The sequence below is a fragment of the Barbus barbus genome (genome assembly GCF_936440315.1).
Source record: "Barbus barbus genome assembly, chromosome: 32".
NCBI classification, from domain to species: Eukaryota; Metazoa; Chordata; class Actinopteri; order Cypriniformes; family Cyprinidae; genus Barbus; species Barbus barbus.
The window spans coordinates 3,151,330-3,164,327 of NC_136760.1; the positions used below are offsets into that span (position 1 = coordinate 3,151,330).

At 37.5% G+C, this 12,998-nt stretch overlaps 1 protein-coding gene across 2 annotated transcripts in view; it reads left to right on the plus strand.

The window, feature by feature from the left end:
• The first annotated feature begins 3,346 nt into the window (after positions 1-3,346).
• The window catches only part of LOC306852267 (uncharacterized protein), a 30,396-nt gene continuing 20,744 nt past the window's right edge, over positions 3,347-12,998 (plus strand). The window contains exon 1 of one of the 2 annotated variants that reach the window (XM_079388980.1): positions 3,347-3,410. The gene's annotated coding sequence lies outside the window, so the exon portion shown is untranslated. The remainder of the gene's footprint in view (positions 3,411-12,998) is intronic. The other variant, XM_079388981.1, reaches the window with a different exon arrangement.

The window sequence follows — 12,998 nt, forward strand, 5'->3', positions numbered from 1 at the left end:
CCAAGGTTACAGAAAAAATTCTGCTGCACTTAAGGTTCCTAAGAGCACAGTGGCATCCATAATCCTTAAATGGATGACGTTTGGGACGACCAGAACCCTTCTTAGAGCTGGCCGTCCGGCCAAACTGAGCTATCGGGGGAGAAACGATTCAGCACTGAAATGAACACATCATATACACAATTTTAATTCTGTACAATACAGATGTTAAGGTATTGACTTTGACTGGAGTCATATTTCATTTTTTTCACACAATATCACTGTAAAGTGTATCTCCCTTTATGTAAGCCTATAAGCACCTCCGTTTTGCATGTTATCTAGCCTTCCATGATATTCTAGAAAACCCTTAAAACAGTCATCACAGCATATGCTGCATTATTCCACCATCTACTGGTTAACCGTGGTACTTCAACTGTGGTCAGATGCACAAAATGCTCAGGTAAAAGTTGCATCGACCATTTCATTTGCTGCATTCTGAAATGTTAATTAATTGAAGAGCACATGGATGTACATTGATTCTAATTGTACAGTCTGTGCTATTTGCTGAAGACAACTGAAACCTCCCTTTATATATCCCAATGCATATTTTATTTATTTCAGAATCAGAATTAGCTTTATTCACCAAGTGTGCGCAAACACACAAGGATTTTTTTTAAGAAGCTCTTGGTACATACATGCATACATATACATATACATATCTGACATGAGAACAGAAACATTTAAATAAGACTTAAATAATGTGTATGAATCTGGAACAGAAAATGTATGTACAGATTTGTGCATTATTTACTCTCTATATACAGCTGTATTGAAAATGCGCATATGTATTTACATAGTAGGGTACTTGAGAGAGAGGCAATAATTAGAGATGGAGAATTAATTACAGGCATGAATTACAGAACACAGGTAATTAGTTTGTGTTAGCTGTTTAGGCTGGAGATGGCATGGGGGGAAAAAACTGTTTTTATGCCTAGATGTTCTAGTGCACAGAGATCTGTAGCGTCTGCCTGAGGGGAGATGTGCGAACAGGTTATGTCCGGGGTGAGAGGGGTCTGTGATGATGTTTCCTGCCTGTTTCTTCACTCTGGAGTTGTACAAGTCCTTAAGGTTGGGCTGGTGCACTGCACACCAATTATAATTTCTGCTATCCTTACAGTGCGTCGCAGGCTTCTTATATCTGATTTGCTGGCTGACCCAAACCAGACTGTTATAAAAGAGCACAGAACCGACTAACAGCAGAGTAAAACTGTGTCATCTGCATCTGTGGCAGGTTGAACTTTTTCAGTTTGATGAAGGAAGTATAACCTCTGCTGAGCCTTTTTCAAGTCAATGTGAGTGTCCCACTGCAGGTGCTGAGAGATAGTGGAACTTGAATGACTCCACTGCAGCCACAGTGCTGTCCATGACGGTGAGTGGGAGGAGTGCAGGGGGCTTCCTCCTGAAGTCTACTATCATCTCCACAGTTTTGAGCGTGTTGTGCTCCAGATTGTTGTGACTGCACCAGACAGCCAGCTGCTCAACCTCTTGTCTGTAAGCAGACTCGTCGCCATCCTGGATGAGAATGATGACTGTGGTGTCATCTGCAAACTTCAAGAGTTTGACAGAGGGGTCTTTAGAGGCGCAGTCATAGAGAGAGAAAAGCAGTGGGGAGAGAACACAGCTCCGAGGAGCTCCAGTACCAATATTTGCATATTTGTATTCTGTCAAATCACATTTTAACTATTGTTCTTGTGTTAAAAAATCTTGGGCCTAAATCTACAGTGCTCAACATTAAACGTAAACAGCATTTAAAAAGAGGGGCATCCACACCCAAAACCTACTTGCCATGCTATGAGCAGGTGCTTAGGGAAGTGACCTGTAATGTTTTTGCTGATCAGGATATAAAGTGACACCTGATGGGAAAAGATCAAGTCCAGCTCAAGACAAATCCCTATGCCTGGAATATCAACTAGGCCAACAGATGTTTCCTGGGCTCATGTCCAGAAAAGAGTGAGAAGATAGAGAGACTGTTACTTGCTTAGATGTTCTCACAGCTCTTTGGAGAGCACAATAATCTCCCGAGATTACATAGCAGTTGATTTCTTAGTACAAGTCTCATGACTGCTATGAGAAAAGAGGCAAGACATACTCCTTGGTTGGCCAATATGTACGACACACAGTGGCCCCAAAAAGTGTTTAGACACTTTCGGGTGTGACTCTGCAAAGAATTAATTCTAAGAAAAGCTCAAGTAGGGTAGACTGAGTACATTTGAGACGTGTACAGTTGAAACACCTTAAATAACTTGCGTACACAAGAACCCCGAGCCGTGATTTTTGCTCCACACATGTGTTTTAGTGATCACTCCGAAGATATCGGCAAAAGGTTTTTTTTCCAAGTTGAGATTTTCATTTCACCATGTCCCTTCCACAATGAATAGCTTATTAATCTTTTATGATCGTCACACAACAAATATCATTGCAAACGTTACTCTGTGCTCTAAAAATCATGGTCTTTTCATAATCTAGAGAAGCATGTCAGTGGGGTACGGTTGAGACACATTGTATCAACTGTTTAGTTGTACAGTGTTATGATAATGATAAAAGTCACATTTACACATGCTACGCAAATTCTGTTAAAAATGATATTTGTGATATATGAACTGTCTAATATTAATGGACATATTTTCTAACATGAATGTTGAAAGGATTACATAGCATTTTAAGAAATATACAAGGTGGTATAGTGGGTTGAGACACCCTTTATAGGTTGCTATGTACTGTATACAGTAACAGTCCAATCATAGAAAATAAAATGCACATGTTTGTGTACTGATATTACCTAGAGCATTAAGAATCATGCTACTGTTAATACTGTACACAATATGGGTACAGTTGAGACAGAAATGCACCGCATGTTTATGAGCTAATTGTGAAAAATATAAACTAATTATGGTTATTATCACTTTATGATATACGCAAGCAAAAGAAATATCATGTGAAAAATAATTTCAGCATCTAGTTTTTGTGTGGTGATGAAAAAAGCAGAAAGTGTCTGTACTGTACTCAATCTAACCTACCGGTTTTAGCCATGCCAGTGATTTTTGTGACAGATCACACTGTTGTGTGCACTAAACTTATTTTTAGTATTTATCATCGGAGCATGTTTTGCTATGTTTATTTGAATTAAATGGCGCATTGTTTGATGTTTTGCTATATAGCAGCCAAATAGGTTTGCAGTGTAGATTTACATGCGGCATATTCCCATCCGCTATGTGTTTTTAAACACTCATGTTTAGCATGTTTTATCGAACGCTGTGACTCTGGAGAAAGCAGAAGAATGTCTCTCTAGCGCCTCCTCTCTCTTGATCAGGTTCTCCTCGAGCGCTCAGCGAGCGACTGCAGCTGGAGAGACAATAACAGCGAGCCGTGCACAGGTAAGAAAAACCTGTCGAAGCTGCCGTATGTGATGCTTAAACGCGATTTATTAGTGTATCCACCGGTTTTCGTGCACTATAGATATATTAAACATAAAACAAGCGTGCCCTGTAGCAATTTTAAATCGGCGTCGGTCATGTCATGTTGTTAAATCGGGCCTTCGCTGCTTACGTATTAATTAACTAATGCTCTGAATATAGAATATGCGCTTATTAGAGGGGAAAAAATACCCGGTCTCATCAGAAACAAGATTACTCAAATTGAACAAGGCGTAGATGTAACGGTATTTATGGGACTTTTCGCCAAATACCCATACTGTCTTGGTCATTTACAAGATTAAACCCATAGACGCGTAAAACCTTATTTCTGTACGTTTCCTCTATTCCTCTATTATATATATATATATATATATATATATATATATATATATATATATAAAGAATTCGAATAATGCGATTATTGCCATATAAAAGGGATAATGATTTTAAGTGAGGCTGTTTCTTCTTATGTCTGCCAGTTCAGCTCATTGTAAATCGGGTTTGGTTGAAGGATGCTTTGTTGGAGCACCTCCTCCCTCCATCTGTGAAGAACACAGATGCGGCCATGATTCCAGCTCTTCTCTGTGTTCATGTAGCCTATCTGAATTCAGCCATCACAGTTTCTCAGTGTCTGAAATCACGCTCTGTGTCTGAAACGATAGAATGCTGATTCCGTGTTCAAATAATGGCATGCAACGCCTTTCTTCAACGACAGTTGTCTAATCATGGGATGCATCATTTCATTCAGAAAGCAGCATTATTCTGCATATGTTCATCGCGCTTCTCACACGCGGTCGTTTTGGTAGCGGACCCTTCAGTATATTATCACTGTGTTGCATTGCATCCCTGTGGACTGTATGTAATCCGATTTAAAATGGGGGTTGAGTTGAGGATTTTTTGTATTGCCTGCACACGCCTCTCTGGTTGTGTTATTGGGTTGCCTCACCTTTTTTTCTCATTAATTACAGTTGACGTTTTCTATCGTTTACATGATTTTATTTTATTTTATGTTTTTGCCATTGTTAGCGGCCGATTGCTGTTTGATGGTTTAAAATGCTATGATACTGTATTGAGGTGACTGATTCTGGATTACAGGCATGCCCCTCTGACAAGACCCTTCAAACAACCCTGTAGGGTGTATCCAGAGGCGTCATGCACTTATATTGCCAAAAGTATTGGGTCACCCCCTTGTAATGAACATGTTTGACTACTTTAGTAATTTCTATGAGTACAAATCTTAATGTTAAAGCATATAATGATATTCTAGGGAATTGTGTGCTTCTAATTTTATAGCAACAGTTTGGACAGGACCCTTTTCTATTCTAACATGACAGTGCCTCTGTGTATAAGACACGGTTCAAAAAGACATGATTGATTGAGTCAGTGTGGAAGAACTTGACTGGTCTGCAGAAAGCAAAGTCCTGATCCCAGCTGAACACCTCTGGTGTGACTTTAAATGCAGACCTTGAACCAAAAACTCATCACCAAACACCAATGAATTGTACATAAGGGTACTGTCATTTTAGACACGTCCAAAACTGTTGCAACAGAGATGGAAATACAATTTTTAAATACATGAATTATGTTTCCATCTTTGTTGCCACAGTTTGTTAGTGCCTTCTGTTCTAAAGAAGGGGGTGTCCCTATAGTGTCTATACAAGTCATTGGTGTTTCTCATAGAAATGACTAAAGTAGTCAAACATGTTCATTAGAACAGGGTGACCTAATAATTTTGGCAATATAGTGTATCTATTCAGCAACGCTTTATTTTGATGGTCCCTTTTGAACATTCTGTTGACAATAAGTAACGCTACACTTGCATGTCAACTAAATCTCATTAGAGTTTTATCTGATTAATATCTGCTAACTCTATATCTGATAACTTTCTATATAGTCTCTCAAGACATTACTGACTTTAAGTAACTTTGCAAGCACATGACAACTCTAACCCTAACCCTCCCACTATACTAATACTCTACTAACTCTACTCTCTTAATGAAAGTAAGTAAATATGTAGGAGCAATGTTACTTATAGTCAACAGAATTTGTTAAAGGGATGATCAAAATAAAGTGAAACCATCTATTCTATTCTATTCTATTTTTTTATTCGTTTTTATTATATATATATATATATATATATATATTTATTTATTTATTTTTTTATTTTTTTTAAATCAAGGAAACAACCAACTGGAATTCTGAAATTGTCAAATAATGACTGCCATGCACTTTCATTGAATGGAAAAGAGCAGCTGTGGCATTTTCATTACAAATAATCCACACTAAAAGTGTCAAATCTAATTCACAAGTGTTCAGTTCATTTAACCAACCAACTGGGGGTATTTCCAAACACACTAATGGGGAATTTCAGCATAAACCATTATTAAGGCATATGTAAAATCATAAAACATTACAAACCACAGAATCCAAAAATTAAAATGCGCTTATATAATTAGATACAAGTATTATTATCACAGTGATTGCTGTTTGTGCTATTTGTATAAACATTCCTGTTGCAAAAAAAAATAAAAAAAATCTACTTTAGCTGCAGCATTATTAAATATTAGCCGTGCTCGCTTATTATTTTTAATGGTCACTAAGCTGCACGAAAACATCTGAGCAAATTGCTGTGGTTTAGAGATATGGGTAGGCTTACAAAAAGCATAAAATCTCTGACATAATGCCATATGAAGTCTCTCATGTGTTGCATGAGTGTTTAATTGGCAAGGCACTGGCAGAGGGGTTTCGCTTGCTGCAACACCAGTCTCCTCAGACTAACTGGCATGCGAGGGTGTGATTGGGGTTTCTGCCACAAACCTAGCAGTTTGTGTAATTTGAGGTGAATTTGCAGCTGTAGAGACTTAGGCCATTACCTCTCTGACAGAAGTGTGATGAGCAGAATTCCATGTCTACATGCATCCACATGGTCCTTTGCCCTGATAACTTAAGCATGACTGTTCTGGAATGCTGTTGGCCATGAACTGAAGCATATGTAAAGTGGGCTACAAAAGTTTGAGACTACCGAAATAGAAGATCGAAACAACATTTTATTAGTAATTTAATGATCCCAAATTATGACAATTTATATAGTCATAAGTGTATAGATGAATTGAAAAATTAATAGTGATTTCAGAATTCAGTGTTTGGTTTGTCCTCTTTTTATTTTAAAGAAAGCAGTACTCAAGCTGCATGACTTCAACAAGTTGGTGCAAAACCCGATGATCCATCTTATACTGCATGACAAGATCACCTGAATATTTCTTTGTCATAAATTTATTTTTAATACATTTCTAAATTCAAAATCCAAGTCAAGTCAAAATGTATTTGCATAGTGCTGTTCACAATACACATTATTATCTTAAAGCAGCATGATATTAATGTTAATAACATGCCGTATAATCACATTTAACATTTATATTAGAGCTGGACGATTATATATTTTAGACCTGGTTGTATATTTGTCCAAATATTAGTACATATATGAATATTTAAAAAATTTAATTCACAATAAAATATGTATTACTTGATGGACTGGGCTGCAGTAGTAAAAGAAAAATAACATGTTTAACATACAGTACATCACTTTCTGAAATGAATATTTATCTTTCCACCCCAGTACAGTGGAATCATTCTACACCCAGTTCATAAGGGAGTGACTGACTCATCATAAGAATCATTTCACATGCTACTGAGATAATAGAGGTTGCTTATGTCATCATCACAGCACTCAGAATGCATTTTGTGGCATCAGATTTTACAGTCTGTATTCTTGACATCTAATCCAATATCAGACTCTATAGACTGCAAGGATCTTATGCAGTTATGATCTGGTGGATTTCATATTGAAGAATCCTTTTTGTTACCCCGTTATGGGACTGTGTTTGAATTCGAACATGGCTGGCCCTGCCCAAAAGGAGGTTGGGATCGAGAGCCGAGAGGGAATATGAGAGAGGAGTAACTGTGCTTCATAGCAATGCAGAGCAAATTTAGGTCAGGGATACAAGGGTAGTCATCCGTGATGAGAGCATCACAGACATTCAGCTATTCTAAAGCACAGCCCCAGCGCATGCCAGTGGAGAGTGGCGTTTTTCAGTTTGGTGCCAGATAAACAAGCAAATAAACCCTAAGGAGATACAACCAAGCAGTTTTTGACATGGTCAGATCTGTTGATTAGAGACTTGCCTGGTTGCATAACAAATAATACCTGACGAGTTGGTATACACACACACACACACACACTAGGGTTGGCTGATAGACACCATGATGTTGAGCCCGCATCGTGTTCCGGAAAGAAAATGCCGTGTAGCCTACTAATAAATACTGAATAAATACATGATGGGAGGGAAATATATATTTAAGTAGCCTAATTTCTCTCACAGTTATATCATTGGGTAATTATACTGTATATAGCCTAAATTCTGGGCATCAGGGAGCCACTATTATGCCTGGCACTGAAAGTTTCACTTTCACTTTTGAGATTCACGATCACACGTACTCGGTTTATACTATGGAGCGGCAGTATTTTACCCCCCCGATGTCATCGTCCATCGCGATGTTTCACTGCAGACATCGTCCGATGCCAATTTTGTAGACATCACCCAACCCTAACACACACCCCAATGATTTAAAAAAAATACAAAATTATTAGAAGTTGAGCAGGTTGTCTGTCTGGACCTCAGTGTAGCCCATAACAATCATAGAAAATAATTAGAAATGACCAGCTTATCCTCCTCAATGTTTGATAGATGTGATGCTGCTATGTTTATTGTTAGGATGACAACATTTTTAGATTTTAGAAGTTTTAGTTACATTTTTAGGCTGGTCTGCCTCATCTGATTTGTCAATGTCAAAATAATCAAGATGTCCAATCAAAACAAAGAAGGCTGTACTGTTCACACATACCAAACATGAATTCAGTTTTTGAAAATGTGAGGTAAGATGCAAGTAGCCAAACATTGAATATTTGACAACTGTTTTATGAACAGTAAGATCCAGTGATGCAAACACACTGGTTACAGTATATCAGCATAGCATATATCATCATATATGTATATATTTTCAATAACAAAACTATAAGAATGAATTGCTATTTTAGATGTTTACTAGATTTATTGGCATTAGAAGCACAGTTCCACAATATGACAAGCACCACACACGCTGACAAGAACAGCTGAAATATTCCAGAAGTTTGTTGACGTCCTGTCAGAGTAACAGTGGGAGCTTTGTTTCATGAGACGTCTTGACGCTCCATGAGAAGAATCAAATGTTCCCACATCTGTTTGAATTATCACTTTCACAGCGTTCAATGAAAGGGGACGTGTATGTTTACAAGGAAGCATTCATCTGCATCTATTAGTAGCATGCAGTCTAGTTTGAAGCTGAAGTTCCAGCTAGACTATTGAGATGATCCAGCGTGTGTTATGCTGATTATTCATGTATCATATTAAAATAATAATGATAAAAATCTTATTGATGTTATAAGCAGTATATAACAGAGCACATTGCTTGGTAAAATGTATCCCACAGTGCAATGGTCCTTGATAGTCTGCTCAAATACTAAGACATTTTTCACAAAACAGAATCATATACTGTACATTTTGTTTTCAGATTACAAAATGACAGCTTTTATTTCCAAAAATGAAAATTCTCTCATTATTTAGTCACCGTCATGCTGTTCCAAAGACCTTCGTTCAACTTCAGAACACAAATTAAGATTTTTTTAATTTCTGACCCTGGATAGACAACAAGGCAACCGACGCGCTCAAGGCCCAGAAAGGTAGTAAGGATATTGTTAAAATAGTCCATGTGACATCAGTGGTTCAACCGTAATTTATGAAGCTATGAGAATACATTTTGTGCGCAAATAAAACAAAAATATAGACTTCATTCAACAAATTCTTCTCTTCTGTGTCAATCTACTTCATGACAGTACCATGACGCATATGTGTGCGTTCCTCCGCTTGCAAACATAGCGCAGCATATACGTGTTCTACATCAGAACACTGGCTCCTGCGTCAGCAGCACTACACGCATGCTTCGTGGTGCGCTTGTGAACGCGCATCAAAGACTGACATGAAAGAGAAGAAATCAAATAGTCATTGTTTTTGTCAGAAAATCAGAAAGCTTTTGGATTTCATCAAAAATATGTGTTCCGAAGATGAACGAACGTCTAATGGGTTTGGAACAACATGAGGGCGAGTAATTAATGACAGAATTTTCATTTTTGGGTGAACTGTCCCTTTTAACTGTACACCATCCACATGCATTTTGATGATGTCATGTGACAACACTGTACTCTTTAAAATGTTTAGTGTGGAATAATGAATTCTGTTTCATTTGTGAAGTGTAAACTGCACGATTATTCAATAATAAGTTTTAGTTCAAGTTTTTTTTAAGTTTAGTTAAGTATTCCACCACTGATTGCCTCATTTTAAAAGGAAGAACACCATACTTATTGCCACATGTTGTCCATTAGCAAACTCAAAGGAAAGACAACTGCGATCTGATCTTGTGTCCAGGCAACTATACATGTTAACACTCACCTCTGCTTTGCAAAAATAAATGAGTTTGAATTCCTGCGTTCAGTTACTGACACTTTGGATGGCTTTATGTGTGTGCTGTGTAGTGAATACGTCTTTGCAGAGTATCGCAGGTGCAAACATCTATGTTGATCTTGAGCTTTCTCTAGCCGCACACACCCTCTAAATCACCCTGTTTATGTGGGTTTGCAGAAGGGCCATGAGCAGTGCCAGGATCATCATTCTTGATCCTTGAACACACACACACACACACACATTAGAGAGCCAACTGTGCACGTTTTTATGTTTTAACACTCAGAATGAGGCACCGGTGCCACACAAAAGACAACAGATGTTAGTGCCTGGTTAGATGGTGCTCTTCAACTGCCCTTGGAGGCATGTGGTGTTATGGTACTAGGTGGAGTCAGGACATTTTTAAAAGGTCTTTTAACTCAAACTCATTGGACATACAGTGTGGACCAAATGTCATGTTGAGCATCAGGGATTCAGAAATTGAATTTACATTTGGAAAGTTATGGCATAAATGATAAACAGATTGAGATTCTGTACTATTTAGGTCACTAATCAAATGAGCAAATTTGTACAAAGGAGTTCACATGATCAGTGTGACCGATGATCAGATGTTCTTGCTTCCATTGAAGAACAAGATGTTGTTTGGACAATTCCATTCTCAAATTATATGGGATAACATGATCATGAATCATGCTTTGTTGGTCTAATTAAAGCAAAACGGTGGCATACCAAATACTAAAATTATCTGAAATGTAAGTCATGTCAGTTCAGCTTTTCACTGCAGTCGGGATGGTAATAATGTAAAATTAATAGAATACATTAGAAAAATGCAAAAGTCTTTTGGATCCCACTGTGTCATAAACTTACTGTAGAGTTTACTTGCTCTATTTGAAGATGTGTATATTAGGTAAACAGTGACAAATGTTGAGCAGTCATCACATTCCCAGTGTGCTTTGCTGCGAGCAAAGATCCTGAATCCTTGTGCAAATTCTGTGTTCCAGACCGCTTGTGTGCCAGATGCACATAAAACAGGTGAGATTTTTCCCACTGCCCAATGCAATGACCTGGAGAATCCAAACAGGGTTTTTTTTTCTTTTGGCTGTGGGTTTCAGTAAAGCAAAGCAGGGAAACCCATAAGAAGATGAAAGAAAAGAGCAATTTGTTGATATAACTGGGAAAGTATTCAATAAATGCTAATGGCTTACATCAACAGCTGTGTTTTGTAGCTTAGTATCTATAGTAGTAGTGAAGATGCTGGTAATGCTCTACAGCAGTTTAGGCTTGCTTATTCCCTCTCTAAATCATGTAGTAATAGTAATGAGTAGCATTATAATATGCTACTCATTACTCCAGTCAATGTTTGCCATCAATGGTTGACACTTCTGAAACCTCAGATGATGAAACTAATAATGCATGAAGCTTCCTGTGACTGTACATAGCTCATGAAAAATTTAAAGGGATAGATATTTCACCCAAAAATGAAAGTTCTGTCATCATTTACTCACTCCCGTAATTTTTTTTATTCAGCAAGGATATGTTAAATTAATGAAAAAGTGATAGTAAATACCTAGGCCTAAATTGTTACAAAAAAAATCTGTTTTAAATAAATGCTGTTCTTTTTAACTTTTTATTAATCGAAGAATCTTGAAAATAGTATCACAGTTTATAAAAACATATTAAGCAGCACAACTGTTTCCAAACATGAATAATAAATCAGCGTATTAAAATGATTTCTGAAGGATCATTGAAGACTAGAGTAATGGCTGATGAAAATTCAGCTTTGCATCACAAGAATAAATAATATTTTAAAGTATATTAAAATAGAAAGCTGTTATTTTAAATTGTAATAATATTTCACAGTATTACCATTTTACTGTATTTTTGATCAAATAAATGCAGCCATGAAAAGTGTAAGAGACGTGTGTGTGTGTGTGTTGAAAAGTCAATACATTCCCATTGCTTTAGAAAGAAAAATGAAAACACACACACTGTTCTAATCTAAGTTGTACAGACACACACGTCAGAATGTCTGGAGGGCTGGGCGCTGTGTAATGAGTGTGTTTGTATGTAGGATGAATAGCGCATCAGGATGGCTGTGAAATATCCAACATGTATAATCTGCTTTGGGCTGTGTAGCTAACTAAATATCTTTATAACAAGTACCACTAATGGGATGGATTTTCAATTGGCGATTATAGTATTACAAAATGATTATGTAGTCATGAACGAATATTTGGATTTCTAACACCTCATAGCTCTAGGGCGGGAGTGTCCTGTGTAGAAACAACAATTACGGTCAGTTGAAAAAAGGGTGTTTTCTGTAATCTGGCAATTAGATTGTTAATTACATTCTGTCATCATATAAGGCGTGATACAATGGTTTAATAAAGTGACTACAGAAAGGCTTGCTGGAGGTTCATAGGGACACGTTTGCTTGACTGCACTATTTTAGGCCGCATGGCAGTAACCTTAAGCTAGACCGGCATGTTTGGCAGTATAAATATCCAGGTTCACACTGGCGCTCTGGCTCTGTTTACAATGAGCTTGTGACAGCCCTGTGTGAAGAGACGGATCCTGCCGATTGGATATTGATTCAACCCACGCTGTCCTTCGAAAAGTTGATGGACGCCTCTACTGTTGACTCACTGAAGTCATATGGTTGGTTTGGCAGTTGTTTCTGAGGTTTCTGCTAATGGATTGTGGATATTCAACCTGAATTTTTTCTTTTGTCAGCACTGAAAAGCCATTTTGAACGGTGACCTAGAAGTGCACAACACAACAAAATCTCCACAACACAACAAAATCATCACAACACAACTCATAGGACTAATTTCATTGTGTTGTGCTAATTTTGTTGAGTTGCGGCTTGTTTCTGTTGTGTTGTGCTAATTTCGTTGTGTTGCATTTTTCTTCCGTTGTTGTTTCTGTTGTGCTGTGGCGATTTTGTGATGTTGTGGAGATTTTGTTGTGTTGTGCACTACTGGGCCACCATAATTTT